This window comes from Cebus imitator, unplaced genomic scaffold (assembly GCF_001604975.1).
Source record: "Cebus imitator isolate Cc_AM_T3 unplaced genomic scaffold, Cebus_imitator-1.0 Scaffold501, whole genome shotgun sequence".
Taxonomy (NCBI): Eukaryota; Metazoa; Chordata; class Mammalia; order Primates; family Cebidae; genus Cebus; species Cebus imitator.
The window spans coordinates 462,005-480,266 of record NW_016107816.1 but is presented as its reverse complement, the minus strand read 5'-3'; positions in this window follow the sequence as shown (position 1 = coordinate 480,266).

Genomic DNA, 18,262 nt, shown 5'->3' with positions numbered 1-18,262 from the left:
GTTTGGGCAAATTACTTAGACTCTATGAGCTCCATTCCCTTGGCTGTGAAACAGAGTTAAGACATGTTTTTATTATTGCATTTATTCACATTATACATGATTTTTTTTACAACTTTTTTGAATTATAATTTACATATCATTAAATTTACTCATTTCAAGTGTACAATTCAATTACTTTTAGTAAATTTATTGAGGTGTGCAACTATTAATATAATCTAATTTTAAAAACATTTTTATCACCTCCAAAAGATTCTTCATGATCATTTATAGTTAATCACCTTTCTCACCCCTGGCCCAGCAAACACCAGTCTGCCTTCTGTCTCTACATATTTCCCTTTCTGGACATTTTACATAAAACATAATAATACACTTATAATGATTTTTTTTTTTTATTTTAAAGATGGGGTTTCACCATGATGGCCGGGTTGGTCTTGAACTCCTGACCTCAGGTCATCCACCCACCTCGGCCTCCCAAAGTGCTAGGATTACAGGCTTGAGCCACCGCGCCCAGCCAATGATTTTTTACACTAGCTGTTTCTGCTATATAGACAGTCCCTGACTGACGATGGTTCCACTTAGGATTTTTTTGACTTTATGATGGTGGAAAAGTGATATACATTCACTAGAAATCTTAGTGTGAGTACCCATACAACACTTCTATTTTTCACTTTCAGTACAGTATTCAATGCATTACACAAGATACTTAGCAATTTATTATAAAATAGACTTTGTGTTAGATGACTTTGCCCAACTGTAGGCTAGTATAAGTGTTCTGAGCACATTTAAGGTAGGCTAGGCTAAGCTATGCCATTCACTATGTGATATTAAATGCATTTTTGATTTACAATATTTTCAACTCAAAATGGGCTTATTGGGATATAATCCCTTCATAAGTGGAGAACCATCTGTATAGTGAGTTTCCTAAAGGCCTATATCTCTATATCTGACTGAATTGTTTATCTACAAAAGGCAAAGCACAGTGTTTTGTATATAGTAAGTGCTCCAGATAAGAAACAAAACATTGATACTATTCCTATGAAGTGGTTATGGTGAGGATTAAATAAATCCATTAGACTTCTGCTACTCCAAGCAGTATCAGCATCACCAGCAGCATCACCAGGGAGCTGGCTAGAAATACAGTCTTGGGGCCCATCCCAGACTTAGTGAATTAGAATCTGTAGTTTCCCAAGATCCTCAAGTGATTCATGGTCTCATAAATGTTTGAGAAGCACTAGTCTATTGTAAGTTCTATGAGGGCAGGGATTATGTGTGGCACATAGCATGTGCTCAGTAGTATTTGTTTGAATAAATGAATGATACCACATAAGAAAGCACTTTGTAAACTTAAGTCCTATATACACAGGATTGTGAAAGAATAGAAGTATGAATTTTGGGCTTAACTATAAAATCTTTTAGAGAAAGTGTGGACTGGTTTTTATAATCCTAGCTTTCAAATTGAAGCAAGAATATTTATTTTTCTTATATCTGAGTGACAATTTTATGAGGAAACCCAGTTTTAGATAGAAAATATAATTGTTCCTTAACGATATTGACTTTATAGTGAATTTATTAGCATGATAGTTAATTATGAAACTTCTTAAAATTGACAAAGAGCCGGGCGCGGTGGCTCAAGCCTGTAATCCCAGCACTTTGGGAGGCCGAGGCCGGTGGATCACGAGGTCAAGAGATCGAGACCATCCTGGTCAACATGGTGAAACCCCGCCTCTATTAAAACTACAAAAAATTAGCTGGGCATGGTGGCACGTGCTTGTAATCCCAGCTACTCAGGAGGCTGAGGCAGGAGAATTGCCTGAACCCAGGAGGCGGAGGTTGCGGTGAGCCGNCTCAGGAGGCTGAGGCAGGAGAATTGCCTGAACCCAGGAGGCGGAGGTTGCGGTGAGCCGAGATCGCGCCATTGCACTCCAGCCTGGGTAACAAGAGCGAAACTACGTCTCAAAAAAAAAAAAAAAAAATTGACAAAGAAAATTTATTTGGTTCCATTTTCTATAAGAGATAAGACTTTGATCAACAGCTAAGAAGCCGATGTCAGACTTTAAGAGACAGGATTGGTAGATGTTGTGCAGTTATCATCAACCTCTAACAAGAAAAACCCATCTAGTTTTCCACTTACAGTCTTCTGGCTTAAAATGCTTTAATTTATTCATTTAATCATGCTTCAAATCATCAAACATTTATCAAATTTGTCACTCTGTGACGAGTGTTATGCCAGGGCTTTCTGATGGATTGCTAGATACAATATTCTTGAGGAGTTCTATATCGATACAAAGATGACACCTTTTCAACTATATGGGATAACAAAAGAATTTTTATGATTTATGAATTCATGAATGTTAAAGTCTTAAAATGCTATTAAAATTAAACTATATTGGTTGTATATTTAACAAGTTTATTGAAAAGTCTAAAGTTATATTTTCCAGATAAATCCAGTCTATATGGTTAACACTTACAGAATAGGAATTGTTTTTACTTAGGGTTGCTCAAGGAACATAAAAGGCATGTACTGGCAATTTTCCACTTGCTCTTCCAGATCCACTTTTTTACCCTATTTGTCTTGCTTTTTACTGGAAGTTGAACTCTAAAAACTGTGCCACACAAGCCCTCTGGTTACTGGTTTGGCCAATGTGCGGTACCAACAGAAGTCTGGAGGATGGGAGGAAAAGAGGACAAGTGTTTATTCCCCAGTCTTTTGCAGGGCCACATTTTGGCAGTGGCTGTATTTCTTTATTTATAGTAACAGACTTTGTCAGCATCCCTTTCCAAGCTACAGCTCTTACAGAGTTCCACTAATAGCTCCCTTCCCCTGTTCCTTCAAACTTAAGGTCTTCCATTGTTGCCAGTCCTAAAGTGCTTTACCATTCCTTGTTGGTTCCCTTAACCATTCCTATCCCTCTATAAACTATTCCTTTATTAAGCTCTTGTTACTTTCTTAGAGTGTGCCATCTTTGGTAATAAAAGAAGGGATCATAAATCAGCCAGTATCTAAGGACTGCCTGGTGAGTTGGCACTGTTAAGACATATAATACATGATCTTGCTCTTGAGACTCTTACAGTCAGCCCAGTGAAGGAGATGAAACCAACACATGTGAAGCAATTAGGAAACACTACACATCGGTATCTAATGAGAGAGTCCATTTGTTTGTCTCTTACTAACCATTCACCCTTCTGATAACCATAACCTGATTTTCCTCTTTTGTTACTTCACTCAATGTCTTTTAGGTTGACTGAACTTCGTTTTCAACAACAGTAATGACATGAATCAGACCTGAGATACTGGATACCTCTAGCCACATGTCCCAATCAGAGCCAATTAAATGTAAGAAGACTATTGCTGGCACCTGTGGGAAGGAGACATGTACTCTTCCACTGAGATTGCTAACAGTAAGGATTATGTAAACTGGAGCTGCCAGCAGCCACCACATGTAGCCTAAAACTGAAGCCAACATGCAAGACAGAGCCAAGAGATGAAAAGAAAGAGAATTCTAATGACATTGCTTAAACCCTTGGATCAAACTATGCCTTAAGCTATCTCTAGTTTTATAATTACATGAGCTGACACCAATATATTATCTTTTTTGCATGCCATTTTGAATTGGTGGGATTTTTTTGGTCACCTGCAACTAAAATAGCTCTAATAATTCATAAATTGGTACCAGGAGTGGGGATTAGTAACAGAAAGATCCGAAAATAATGAATTAGTTGATTCAGATGAGGCCTCATTAACATCAGGCTGGGACTTCGATAGCAAAGCAGTAGGTTAAACTGGCACCTGTTGTATAGTGGGATTCAGAACATATACCTATCAAGGATAAAATGTAAAAGGGCTGTTGTTAAAAGGTCAGATACTAAACTATATCAACTATTACTTGTTAGCTTTTAGTAATGTCCTACAAAAAAGATTCAAACTTAGGAGTGAACTTGATTTATCTAAGGCAGAGAGGAAAAGATAGCACTTTGTTACGAGTGAGCATTTTTGCTTATAAGGCTGCAACAAAAGATGACAGAAATGTCAATAATCTGGAGCAATGAAGGGTTGAAAAAGCCCCAAGAGAATGTTAATGTTAATGAAGGCAAGAATGGATAAGATTGGCAGTAGGGAGAAGTCTTGATACACTCAGGCCTCTTTCAAGCAGTTCCTGCCTGCTGAGAAAGGTAATAGTTATCCCATTCTACTCCCTTCACCACCAGCTAACACACCACCATCACTCCCTCCCCTTGCAAACACAGTGGCTATTATTTCAAATTGTTATTAGGCATGAAACAAAATGGAGGCCTTTAAGTTAGAATATCAAGGCCTATTACTAAAAGACAAAAATTCTCATATCAAAATCTAGATTCAAAGACTGCAGCTTAAAAAAATCCTGGGGCTTTGGAATTCTCCCCCATGGAATTGGCCAGATACAAATAGACCAGAAGTTTGCTAGGAATTAAAGAAAACTGGGCCAGGCATAGTGGCTCACACCTGTAATCTTAGCACTTTGGTAGGCCTAGGCAGGCAGATCTCCTGAGGTGAGAAGTTCAAGATCAGCCTGGCCAACATGATGAAACCCCATCTCTATTACAAATACAAAAATTAGCCAGGTATGGTGGCTCACACCTGTAATCTTAGCTACTCAGGAGGCTGAGGTGGGAGAATAGCTTGAACCCTAGAGGTGGATATTGTGGTAAGCCGAAATCGCACCATTGTACTCCAGCCTGGGTGAAAAGAGCAAAACTTTGTCTCAAAAAAAAAAAAAAAGAATTAAAGAAAATTGTACTATGAGAGAAACCCTAAGTCTGGAGAAGAAAAGCTGGGTTACTTTGGCTTAACACAATAGATATTTATTTTTCACTTTTGTAAAGTCCAACATCAGTGCCCCTAAGTAGCAGGTGGTCTTCTATAAAATCATTCAACTACCCAGACTCCTTCTATCTTATGGCTCTACTGTCCTCCAGGTTCTTAGAGACCTTTCCTTTTTTTTTTTTTTTTTTTGAGACGGAGTGTCACCACACTGAAGGGTAGTGGTGTGATCTCAGCTCACTGCAACCTCCGCCTCCCGGGTTCAAGCAATTCTCCTGCCTCAGCCTCCCGAGTAGCTGGGACTACAGGCACACGCCACCATGGCCAGCTAATTTTTGTATTTTTAGTAGAGACAGGGTTTCACCATGTTGGCCAGGATGGTCTTGATCTATTGATCTGGTGATCTGCCCGCCTTGGCCTCCCAGAGTGCTGGGATTACAGGCGTGAGCCACTGTGCCCGGCATTAGAGACCTTTCAATGCATCTGGAAGAGGGAAAAAGAGACTGGCAAAGGCATACCTAGTTCTTAACCAAATTGGTGAGAAGTGGTACACATCACTTCTGCTCATATTCCAATGGAGATAGTCATGTGACTTTACCAAGGTTAACAAGGAGGCTAGGAAATGTAGCCCCTGGCTTGCTAGCTACTTGCCAGCAACAACTGTATACAACAGACGAAGTTCACAATTCTTGGGTGGTAAAAGCTAATTATCTTTGCCATAGGAAGTGATTTTTCAATTCCCACTAGATCAGGAAGAAGAATACTGAAGAGATGTAGCCCCTAAAGAATTATCCTCCCCAGTGTCCATTATAGACATGACCATGTAGGAACAATGAATGAGAGATCCTCCAAAAATAGAACATATGGCAGCCAGATTCGTTGATCAAAGAGCTTTTTCCCCTGTCATGTTAGGAAGCCCTTGCTATTCTTGTCTAGCAAGATATGACATATGCTATGAATTGGAGACCATTTTGTGTTTGTCATTATTCATATTTCCAAATATGAGTTTTCATTGCAGTTGTTCTCTTTTCTGTAATTATGTGTTAAGTATTTTCTAGTTATAGCCTTAGGTTATTAGGCCATGAAGAACTTCATCAAATTGCTTTATGATAGAGAGGCATGCATATCACCTTACTATCCGGGACTTGAAGTTATTTGTAGGACCTAGATGTGGGTACATTTTGGGTGGTAAAAAAAATATTGTTATATTGATTAGCTGTAGATATCAGTGAAGGCATTCATAGGGGAAGAATGTTTGGAAACATTAATGAAAGACCAGGGATGTGCATGTGTCTGCTGTTTCCACTACTCAAGATACATCTGCTCACCTTCTGATAGCCATTCCTCTTTTTAAGTCAAATCACCTTCTTGTGCCATTCATGTGTTATTGATAGACTCAACGCCTGGGATGAGCTTGTGAATCAGTCCAGGCCAATCTGAGCATCTCATTCTTTTGGCAACAGTGAGTGGCTAACAAATGAATGAGCACTTGACTTTTTGCTGGTAGTGAGGATGGACTGGGGCTTCTGGTTGCCCATTTGTGGAGCTTGAGAATGAAGCAAACAGCAGAGGAGAGTGCTAACATGTCGGGGAGAATCTGAATCTCTCTCTTTTTTTTTTTTGAGATAGAGTCTTGCTCTGTCACCCAGGCTGGAATGCAATGGTGCGATCTCAAGCTAACTGCAACCTCTGCGGAGGTTCAAGTGCAGAATCTGAATCTTGCTGATATAATTGGTACTCTTCAGCCAAGCCATATCTAACAGGACTATCTTCAACTTTTCAGGTATGTGAGAATACATTCCTTTCTCACTTTACACCAATTTGGGTATACGTCACTTGTAACCAATGGATCCTTACTGAATCAATACTGTAATGTGAGGCTAGATCCATGAACAAACACATATAGGAATGAGTGCATATAAATGTACTTCTGGGGCAAACCTAACTAAAATCAAACTGGTAGACTGAGGAGTGGTTCACAGGGTAAAAGGGAACTAGATTAGAGCAAGAGCTTGAAATTCAATTAGGGCCATGGCTCAGCACAGTGGCTCATGCCTGTAATCACAGCACTCTGGGAAGCCAGGGCAGGTGGATCACTTGAGCCCAGGAGTTCAGCCTAGGCAACACAGCAAAAACCTGTCTCTACAAAAAATAAAAAAATTTCCTGGGTGTGGTGGCACATGCCTGTAGTCCCAGTTAGTCTAGAGGCTGAGGTGGGAGGTTCACTTGAACACCAAGAGGTAGAGGTTGCAGTGAGCCGTGATCGCACCATTGCACTCTAGCCTGAGTACCTGGGCGACAGAGTAAGGCCCTGTCTCAAAAAAGAAAAAAGAAATTCAATCAGAAGAGTTTAAATTTAATGAAATAGAAAATTTAGCCATAAAGGTACTGAAGCACATAGAGCTGTGCTAAGAGTGAAAATTCAGAACAATTATTCTGGCAGGTTAGATTGCAGCAGAGCGAGAAAAAATTCAGAAAGACCACTCAGAAACTGCTGAACTAATCCTAGCTGGCAACATTTAAGGGCTTAGACAGAGACCCTGAAGTAGAGACAGAGAAAGAGATTTGACATGAGGCATTTAAAAGATAAATTACTCATGAGACGCTCTGAGAACTGACTGGATAAAAGACATAAAGGAGACGAATGGGTAAAAAATGACATCCATGTATTTAGCTTGGGTGACAGAGATAGCAGTGCTATCAATGAGAAAGAAGGGAAGCGATTTTGGAAAGATAATGAGATTGGTTTTGGACCTGTCGAAATCAGAAGATGTCAGGATGTCCAATTAGATACGCTGATTAGATAAACAGGCAAGTATAAAAGTTGGGAGGGGAGGGGAAGGTGACATTAAAGATAAGGATCTGCACAGAAGAAACACTTGAAGTGGTAGTTGTAGGTGAGTACAAGAGGGTGAGAGAGAAAAGCAGAAAGGAACACTTAACTGCTAGACCAGGAGGAAAAAAGTGGCATCTCTGAATGAAATGTAGTGCCTCGTGGAGACACAGGAAGTGCAGGACACTTTAGTGCATACAGAATTTAGAGAAGTTTCAAATTATGTCAAAAGCAAATGCCAAGCACGCACATACTCATCACTCCATCTCCAGTCTTATTTCCAACTGTTTTCCTGGCTTACTGCACAGCATTCACATTGGCCTCCTTTCTGCTAATTCAAACTCACCAAACTGTGTCTGGCTGCAGAGCCCTTGCACTTGCTCTTCCTTCTGCTAGGAAAGTTCTCGCCCGACGCCCCCATCCCCACCCCCACCTCCACCCCTATCCCCTCAGTAATTGCTTGGCTTTCTACCTCATTTCATCCAGACCAATGTTTAAACATAACTTCCTCAAAGAGGCCCTCTTCGATCAACTTATCTAAAATATAAAATAGTGTCCACTGTCATCTGCATCCTTGTCCTTCTGCCCTTTTACTTCATAGCGCTTTTCCCTACATGACATTATACAACTGTATATGATTGTAAATATACTATCTTCCCCCACTGGAGTAACTGTAATGAGGATCCAAGAGTTCAGGGGCTTCGTTTTACTCACTGATTTAATAATCTCCGATAAGTAGAACAGAGCCTGGCACAAACACAGCCTTCTGTAGGAGTTTATTTAATGATGAATGAGTGAAATGCAGTAAGATGAAAAGAAAAAGAAAACACAAGAGGGCCAAGTCAACTCACAATTCCTAGAACATGCCTATCATTTCAGCCAAAAACTCTGCTGAAGGCTCTCACTTCTGGATCCATCTCCACAGGGGGAAGGGAATTAAGGGAAGTTTGCTACTGCTAAGGCAGGGGCTTGGGATACGTTCCTGGATGATTGTGGAAAGAATGTCGTTTTCTCCAGAGTTACTTTGTTAGTAAGAGACATGTCCAATACCAGATTTCACAGGGTTCTTTCTCCAGCTGAGCTCAAAGTGGTGCTTTGAGAGAAAAACAGAAGGGTGCTGGCTAGAAGGCTTAAAGCTTCCAAAGTATTCCTCTTCTGCATGTCAGCAACCAGGTGAATTTCACAATGAGGATGACAACTTGGAAGGGGGAAGAGTCACGTGCCTGGGGGGAAGGGCACTAGGGTGCAATCTCTGTTAATCCCTTCTCTATACCCAGCTTCCCGCTGCGGCCTGTAAACAAACAAGCACGCACGTACTTAAGGGGACAGTGGTTTCACCGTGTCCCTCCCGGCGGCGGCTCCCCACTTCTCCCTCCTCCCTATACGCCCCTCCCAGGCTACGGGCTCAGCGGCCGACTTCTGCTGATCCCGGCTGGAGAGAGCCGGGAATCCAACTGCACTTCCCTAGGGAGCGCAATCCACCCGAATGGCAGAAAAGAGAGAAGCCGTGTCCGACGAACCGCAGAGACTGGACCTCCTCGGCCCGCTCCCACTTCCCGCCGCCCCAGCCAGCGAGCCCGGCAGCCCGGGCGGGGCGAGCAGAGCCGTGGATGGGCGCGCGGCGCTGCCGCCGGGACTATTTATCCTTCCGCGCGCAGCCCGGCCCGGCGCGGCTAGAGGTCCGCGGCGTAGCGGCCGGGGCGCAGACGTCGGCCGGCATGAGTGGCAGGAGATTAGCCAAGGGCTTCCCCCGCCGCGCGCCGGAGCCAATCGGCTCCGCGGGCGGTGCTCGAGGGAGGGCGCACACGCACTTTCCAGAATCCACGCCTCCCAGCAACATCTTGCAGCCCCTTGTACGTTGCCCTTCCGGTCCGCGTTCTTCGTCAGGCCTGCCCCGGGTGCGGGCCTGGACCCTGGCCTCTGGGCCTCTGCGTGCTGCTCCCTGAAGTGGTAGGGAAGCGAGAAGGAGGTCCAGGGGTTCCGTAGGAGAAAGGGACTTAGGATCTGTGGCTCTCCCATCCTCCCGGCTTTCCTCACGGACTGGGGAGTGAAGCTCTGGAGATGGATCTTTGGGAGGAAAAAACAGGACCTCTCTCCGGGTTCTCTAGAGTTTAGGTGGAGAACTCTTTCAGTATCACTGAGTGTTCTCTAGTAAGAGGATTTTACACTGATGGGTTTCTCACTTGCTTTAAAGCTGTGGTCAGAGTTCTTGATATATCCTTTCCTTTCTGTATCTGGGGGAAGGAAAAAAAAAGCAACACTCTCTTTACACAATGTCAGACTTTCGAGGCCGCAACTGACATACTTGCTAGAAGGAGAAAGTGCTACATTATGCCTTGTGTTCTCTTTTGAGTCACATTCTCCTGAGATGTGGCTGACCCTTAGGCCCTTGGTGTTCCTGAATGTGATTGACATGCGTGGTTAGTAAGCTAGTGAGAGAGAACCAGGGAAATTGCTATCAAAACAATTACATACAGGGACATCAGAACAAAGGCTTGAGAGCCCTGGGGACCAAGGGACCATCCCTCTCTGCCACGAATACCCTCAGGGGTGGTGACCAAGTCACATCATCCCTTTGTGTCTTGTTCCTTCTTGGTAAATTAAATACGACTATCCTTACCACACTCCCTATTTCAAAGTGTGTTATAAAAATAAACTTAGGGTGAAAATGTTGAAGGTTTTATTTTGGGTGGAGGGAAGGTGGTACTATTGAAAGACTTTCTGAAGGGAAGATTCTGTAAAAGGAAGCCATTTTATCTGCCTACAATCTGGTCATTTCAAAGAAATTCAATATACATGTGTTAAGACTAATTTATATGCTTAATTGTGTGCTATGTGATCTTCATAAGAGTTATTAACTAGTAAACCCAGCTAACTCCTGCATTCTCAGAAGGTTTCCCATGCCTGTGACAGTTTCCATCCCTAAATTCTGGCCATTTTACTTCTCTATTTCTGTTCAAAGGCTACAAAACATTGCTAAATACCGGTACAGAATGGTGCTGTGGTGGGGGCTACCCACATCGGTCTAAATTATGGCTGGAGTTCAGACGTGTGGATATATCTCTGGAATTGATGGGGCAAGGCTCAGAAGCCGATTGACTGGAGCGACTGAGGAGCCTCCTGGACAGAACAAATCTTTAGGAAAGAAGGAGCAAGACACATTGAGCTTGAGCTAGGAACAAAGACAAAGTCTTGGGAAGGGAGAAGTCCTTTTGCATTCAATCTTGTGTCCTGGCCCTTGTCTGAATCCAGTAGGAGCTGGGGAGGGGGAGGAAGATGGAAGGAGACTCTAAGTGCAAAACAAAATATCTCTTTCAAACTTGTTGACTTCCAGATTTCACATTCATAACATATGCCCTCACTTCTTCCTTTAGTAGGAAAAAAGTCAAGGTATCAAGGAAAGTGCAAACAACAGGAAACCTGAATAGAGGTGGAAATTTGAAAAATAAGGAATTTATTTTATAAGAAGTTTGGAAGAAGGTGGTTCCAGTATTGATTGGTTAAATAACTCAGGGAAGTTGTCCAGGAATGAAGTGGGATTCTTCTTTCTGCTCTGTCAACTTCACATGATGGTAATTTCTTCTGTCACGTCCCTTCATGGCTACACCATGGCTTCTGCTTATCTGGATGTCAAATACAGTCAGGGGCATGCAGCAAAGTAGAGGAATGCTATTTCCACCTCTTTTTTTTTTTCTGTCTCTCACTCATAATAAAGGAAGGAAAACCCTTTTTTTGAGGCTTCTGGAAGGACTGAGTCCCACTGGGCAGTATTGTGTCACACACGAATCCTAAACTGATTATTTCTAAGAGGAGTGACAATCATAATCTCCTCATGCTGGGGAGAGAAATCACCCTTTGTGAACACATGGAAGGATGTAATCAGAACAACATTAAATTTTGGCATAATAAAAGTGGCTGTGGCTTATGACCCAACAAGTTTCATTTTTCCTTTCCTCTACCTCAGAATGTTTCTGTATCTACTCTTCTTCATCACCTCTAAATTGTTCTATCTTCACCCATCTTCTTTTTCTCTCTCCTCCCTTTCCCTCCGCTCCCTCCCTTGCTCCCACCCTACCTTCCTTTCTTTCCTTCCTTCCCTCCTTCCTTCCTTCTTTCCTTCCTTCCTTCCTTCCTTCCTTCCTTCCTTCCTTCCTTCCTTCCCTCTTTCCCTCTTGCCCTTCTCCCTCCCGCCCTTCCCTTCCCTCTTCCCTTCCCTTCTTTCCCTCCTTCCCCTCTCTCTCTCCTCTCTTCTCTTTGTCTTTCTTTCGGCAGAAGGGTCTGGCTCTTTTGCTCAGGCTGGAGTGCAGTGGTGTGATCACTGCTCACTGCTCGCTGCAGCTTCAACCTCCTGGGGTCAAGCAGTCCTTTCATCTCAGTCTCTTGAGTAGCTGGGACTATAGGCAAAAGCCGCTATGCTCAGCTGATTTTTAAAAAATTTTTGTAGAGACAGGATCTCCTTATCTTGCGCAGGCTAGTCTTGATTTCCTGGGCTCAAGCTATCCTCCCACCTTGGCCTCCCATGTTACTGAGATTACAGGTGGGAGGCACCGCTCCCAGCCATATGATTTCTTTACCAACTTAATGGAGAGGTGAACCAGCTCCATTTCAAGACCTGGCCTTCCATTTGTCTATCTTCCTAAGACCTTACTCTTCTCTTAGCTCCTCATTACTGCTAAAATACATGCAGGCTGTTCTACCTGGCACTCTTAATGAGAATCGGAGGAGAGCTGAAGTCCCTTTTATTGTTCTAAGAAAATTCAGATTGAAAACTGCAAGAACACATCCAGATCTTATTGGGTGGAGATGGGAAAGGGTATACTTTATTCTTTCCTACCTCAGTTCTATACCTGGGGCTTCTCTATCTGGCTCAGTAATGTGGGAGTCCCATTGGCTGCATTAGGAGAGGGTGAAATGGAAGCAATATGGGAGTTCTTGTCCCGTGGAGATTGAGTCCCGCTCTATTTCTTTGAGTCACATCCTGGAGGAACTCTGGTCATGGCTTGGCTTGAAACTGAAATGTGTTCCATTTTTTCCCCATATGCATGTTTATTCATTTCTTTCATTTAACAAATATTACATGTCGACTGTCTTCCAAGTACTGTGCTGTGTACTAGGGAGACATTGGTGAGTAAGCCAAAGTGGAGTTTACTTTCTGATGAGGGAACTTTGCCTCTCTACCAGGCTTGGCTTGAAATTCAAGGTTATATCACAGGACTAGAATAAAAAGAAAACTTAAAAGCAAGACCAAGTCATTAACTATACAGCATAATCTATGTTTTAATCCTTCACAAACTATCATTATTAGTACATATTATTTTGATTTTTACACAGCTCATAACATTTCACATCTTTTCATTGAGGCCATTGTTTCAAACAATTAGTTTCCAACAAGATAAACATGTAGGGCAATGCACTTGTGTTACAATATGCTTTGTATGTTGTATGTCAGCTGAGCAGGCAAGGCTATGGATGGATGATTACAGCAAAAATGGAGTCTGTATCTGATGCAAGTTTATGTATCATCCAAGTTGTTACCCTATCTCTGCTCACAGTCAGGAACCTGTCAGATCTTATTCAGCAGAATGGTTCGTAGATGCACTGAAAGGAGATAAAAATATTTACTGTTACCCACCTTCCTTTGGCTAATTTCCCTGAGGATGTAGAATAAAATAAAATTTGATTTCTTTTAATGTTTCCAAATTCACCAAGTTTTGTTACATCCACTTTCATTTTAAGTAGAAAGTACATTCTCCAAAAAATTGCTTCACTATATTGAAATATAAAACTGCTTGTGTATTTCCTACAGTACCAGTTCTGCTTCAGATGGTATCACAGACCCTTGATGTCTAATTTATCTTGACAGAGGCTGAAGTGGAAGTAAACCAATTCGGACTGCAGGTCCTGAAATATAAGTCAAAGAAGGTGCATGTTGCAGAAGTGAAATGAGAGCATTTAAATGAAATATGTACCCAAGTCAATCTGAATGAATTCCCCTAGCACCTTGGTCCAGGTAAGAAGCTGTAACCATTTTAATGTTTGCCCCAGTCATGACCAAGTATATCACCCTAAGAAGTCAGTTAATTAATCTCTGTGTTTTTGTGCCTGTATTTTTACAAGGAGGTTAAAATCTCTAGTGCACGTGTACTTGGAATTCAGGAGAAAAGAGAGTTATGCTCTTTCTGAAATGTAATTGATAATTATCAATCAGTTATCAACAGGAATTTATTGAGCCCCACACCCACCCATCATTATATGCCTAGTACCTATGCTAAATGCTAAAGAAATCTTTATTGCATGAATGAATGAGAAAATTAATAAGTCACCTACTGTGTACCCATTTCTATAGTATTAAAGGCATAAAATACATTCCTACCTTTAAGGAACTAACCGTCTATTAAAATAAGATACACATAGATACAAATGTACTTAACGATTAAAGTATTAAATGTGAAATAAATGTTATATTCCATCATCTTCAAAGTAGAATTTTCAGATTCTCAGTGCTATGAATTCTTTCCTAAAATTGATCCATTGCCTAAGGTTTTGTAGCATAAAAGTGTTAGAAGATGGTTAATCAATTACTTCTAAATATAGAAATGTTTCATTAGGATATTATGTAGGGTTTATATTTTTATATTTTCATTAAAGTATGTTATTGACATTCATATAGTAAAATGCACAAACCATTACCCAAATCAAAATATAGAAGCAGAAGTCCTTTCCCCCACAACCTTTCTGAGTTAATTCCCTTCTTCCCCTGACCCCCCTAAGTAACCGCTATTGTGACTTCCTCCACAGAGCAGCATAGCCTGTTCTTGAAAGTTATATAAATAGAATCACACATTATGTTCTCCTTCGTGCCTGGCTTCTTTTATCTAACATTGTACCTGTATGAGGCACCCATTAGCAGTTCATTATTTTCACTTGTTGCAAAAATGTTATTTTCAAAGTGGTCTATAGATCCTTGGGATCCGTGAGAATTTTCAGGGGAGAGTCTATGAGTAAAACTTACTTGGATAATAATTTAGGATTTTATTTATGTGTTTATATTTTATTTTATTTTATTTTACTGTATTTTTTGAGGCAGAGTTTTGCTCTGTCGCCCAGGCTGGAGTACAGTGGTGCCATCTCAGCTCACTGCAACTTCCACCTCCCAGGTTCAAGCTATTCTCCTGCCTCAGCCTCTCGAGTACCTGGGACTACAGGCACCCACTACCTTGCCGGGCTAATTTTTGTATTTTTAGTAGAGATGGTGTTTTACCATGTTGGTTGGGCTGGTCTTGAACTCCCAACCTCAGGTGATCTGCCAGCCTCAGCCTCCCAAAGTGCTGGGAGTACAGGTGTGAGCCACCACGCCCAGTCAGATTTTATTTATTCGCCTTTTTCATTGCATTGATATTTTCATTGGTGGTGTAAAAGTAATGATGGTTAAAACTGCTGGCATATTAGCACGAATATTTTCTTTCCTTAGGTTTATACTTTTTGTGTTCTCTCTGGACTATCTTTGTCTAACCCAAAGACATAAATACGTACTCCCATGTTCCTTTTCTATAATTTTTATAGCTTTAGGTTTTACATGTAGGACTGTGATCAATTTCAAGTTTATTTTTACATTTTTTGTGATTTGAAATGGTCCATTAAAAAAATTTCTTTGGGGGGTGTCCATTGAAATTGTTCCAACACTACTTATTAAAAAGGCTACTGTTTCTTCCTCTCACCATTGAATTACCTTAGGATGCATGCTAAAGCTCAATTAACCTTATATGTATGGGTCTATTTCTAGACTTTGCAGTCTGCATGATTAATCTGTATATCTATCCTTTTGCCAGTGGCACAATTTGGGGAGAATTGTTATGTTAACAATATTGAATCTTTTGGCCCACAAACATGGTATATATCTCAATGTGTTTGTAAATTATTTATTTTTTTCAGTAAGGTTTTGTGGTTTTCATTGTAGATATCTTTTGTTATATTTATTCAAAATTATTTTATATTTTGGTATTATTGTAAAGGGAATTGCTCCTTACATTCAATTTTTCAATAATTTGCTGTTAGTATATAAGCATATACATTTGATGTTAATCTGCCTTAAGCAGATTTTTATATATTAACTCGTCATCTTGTGACCTTACGAAATTCACTTATGGATTCTAGTAATTTTTTTCTAGATTCCCAGGGATTTTTTTTTTTTTGAGACAGAGTCTCACTCCATCACCAGGCGCCAGGCTGGAGTGCAGTGGTGTGACCTCAGCTCACTGCCACCTCCACCTCCCGGGTTGAAGCAATTCTTCTGCCTCAGCCTCCCGAGTAGCTGGGACTACAGGCATGCGCCACCACACCCAGCTAATTTTTTTGTATTTTTAGTAAAGATGGGGTTTCACCATGTTGGCCAGGATGGTCTGGATCTCTTGACCTCGTGATCTGCCTGCCTTGGCTTCCCAAAGTGCTGGAATTACAGGCGTGAGCCACTGCGCCTGGCCTCCCTGGGATTTTTTAGATTAAAAATCATATCGTTTGCAAGTAGTGACAGTTTTACTTCTTCCTTTTTGATCTTAATTTTATTTGTTTTTCTTTTCTTCTGATGACTAAGACCTTTACTACAATGTTGAATAGAATTTTAGAATAGTAGTCATGGCATCTTTGCCTTGTTCCTATTCTACGGGAAAACAATTCAGCCTTTTATCATTAATTATATTGTAGGTATTTTATAGGTGCCCTTTATTCATTTGAGGAAGTTCCTTACTATTTCTGATCTGCTGAAAGTTTTTATCAGGAATCAATGTTGGATTTTGGTGAAATGCATTTTCTGTATCTATTGAAGTGATCATGTGGTTTTTCTCTTTTGTTGTTGTTTATATAATGAATTTCATTTATCAATTTTAAAATTTTAAAAGGTTAAACTAACCTTTCATTCCTGAGATAAGCCCTACTTAATCTTGAAGTGTTAGTCTTTTAATAGTCTATTGATTTGATTTGTTAGTGTTTTGTTAAGGATTTTGCCTCTATATCAGTAAAAGATATTGTAATTTGTAAATACAATCTTTGTCAGGTTTTGGTATTAAGCTTATGTTAGTGTAGTAGTTCGTAGGGCTGCTGTAACAAACTGCCACAGAATGGGGAGTCTAAACAATGTAAATTAATTTTTTCACGGTTTGGGAAGCTAGCAGTCCAAGATCAACGTATTAGTAGGTTTGGTTTCTCAAGAGGCCTCTCTCCTTGGTGTGCAGATGGCTGCCTTTTTGCTGTGTCCTCACTTGGCCTTTCCTCTGTGTACATATGTGCCCCTGGTGTCCTTCCCCTTAAAAGGGCACTAGTCATATTGAATTAGGGCCCCACCCTAACAGTCTCATTTTAACTCAGTCAGCCCTGTAAAGACCTTATCTCCAAATGTGGTTACATTCTGAGGTACTAAAGGTTGGCACTTCAGCATATACAGTTTGAGGAGGCACAATTCAGTCCATAAAAATTAACATCATAAAATGAACTGGATGGTGTTTTCTCTTCTCTGTTTTCTGAAAAAACATATTTTCTCCTCCTCTGTTTTCTGGAACACATTTGTGTAACTTTGATGTTTTTACCGGTGAAACCATCTGGCCCTGGAGTTTTCTTTCTGAGAAGGTTTTTCATAACATACTCAATTTGTTTATTAGATACAGTCTTACTCAGATTTTCTGTTTTTTTCTTGTGTATTTTGGTGCATTATACATTTCTAGAGATTTGTCTTTTTCATCCGTGTGGTTGAATTTGTTGGCGTAATGTTGTTCTCTTATTTTGCATTTGATGTCTTGCTGGGCATGGTGGCCCACACCTGTAATCCCAGCACTGTGGGAGGCCAGGGTGGGAGGATCACTTGAGACCAGGAGTTTGAGTCTAGGCTGGGCAACATAGCAAGACCCTGTCTCTATAAAATATTTTTTAAATTAGCTGGGCATGGTGACATGCTCCTGTAGTTCCAGGTACTTGGGAGGCTGGTGGGAGAATTGCTTGCGCCCGGGAGGTGGAAGCTGCAGTGAGCTATGATTGTGCTGCTGCATTCCATCAAGAGTAAGACCTTGTCCCTGAACAAACAAAGCTTCCTCAAACTCCTCTTGTTTTAAATAGTTATATGTTTTAAGAATAAGAGGGGAAAAGAAAAACAAGATTCATCTGATTATTATGGATGCTTAACTTTTCCATGTAAATTTAACAATTAGTTTGTCAATTTCTACAAAAAGTCTGCAATTTTAATGGAGAGTGCAATTAGCCTGCAGATTAGTTTTGGGGAAATTGCCACCTTAATAATATTAAATCTTTAGATCCATGAGCTATGTATATAACTCCATTTATTTATATCTTCTTCAAATTCTCATGTCAATGCAGTGCAGTTTTTAGCATACATATCTTGCACAAATTTGTTGGGTTTATCCCCAAGTATTTTACATTTTTGGTGGTATTTAAAATGATACTGTTGTTTACATTTCAGTTTCTAGCTGTTAGTTTCAAATATTTTTATATATTGATATATCCTGTGAACTTTCTAAACTAATTTATTAATTCTAGAAGTTTTTATGTAGATATTTTTGGGATTTTAATGTACATAATATATTACCTGTGAAAGTTTTATTTCTTCTTCTTCTTTTTTTTTTTTTTTT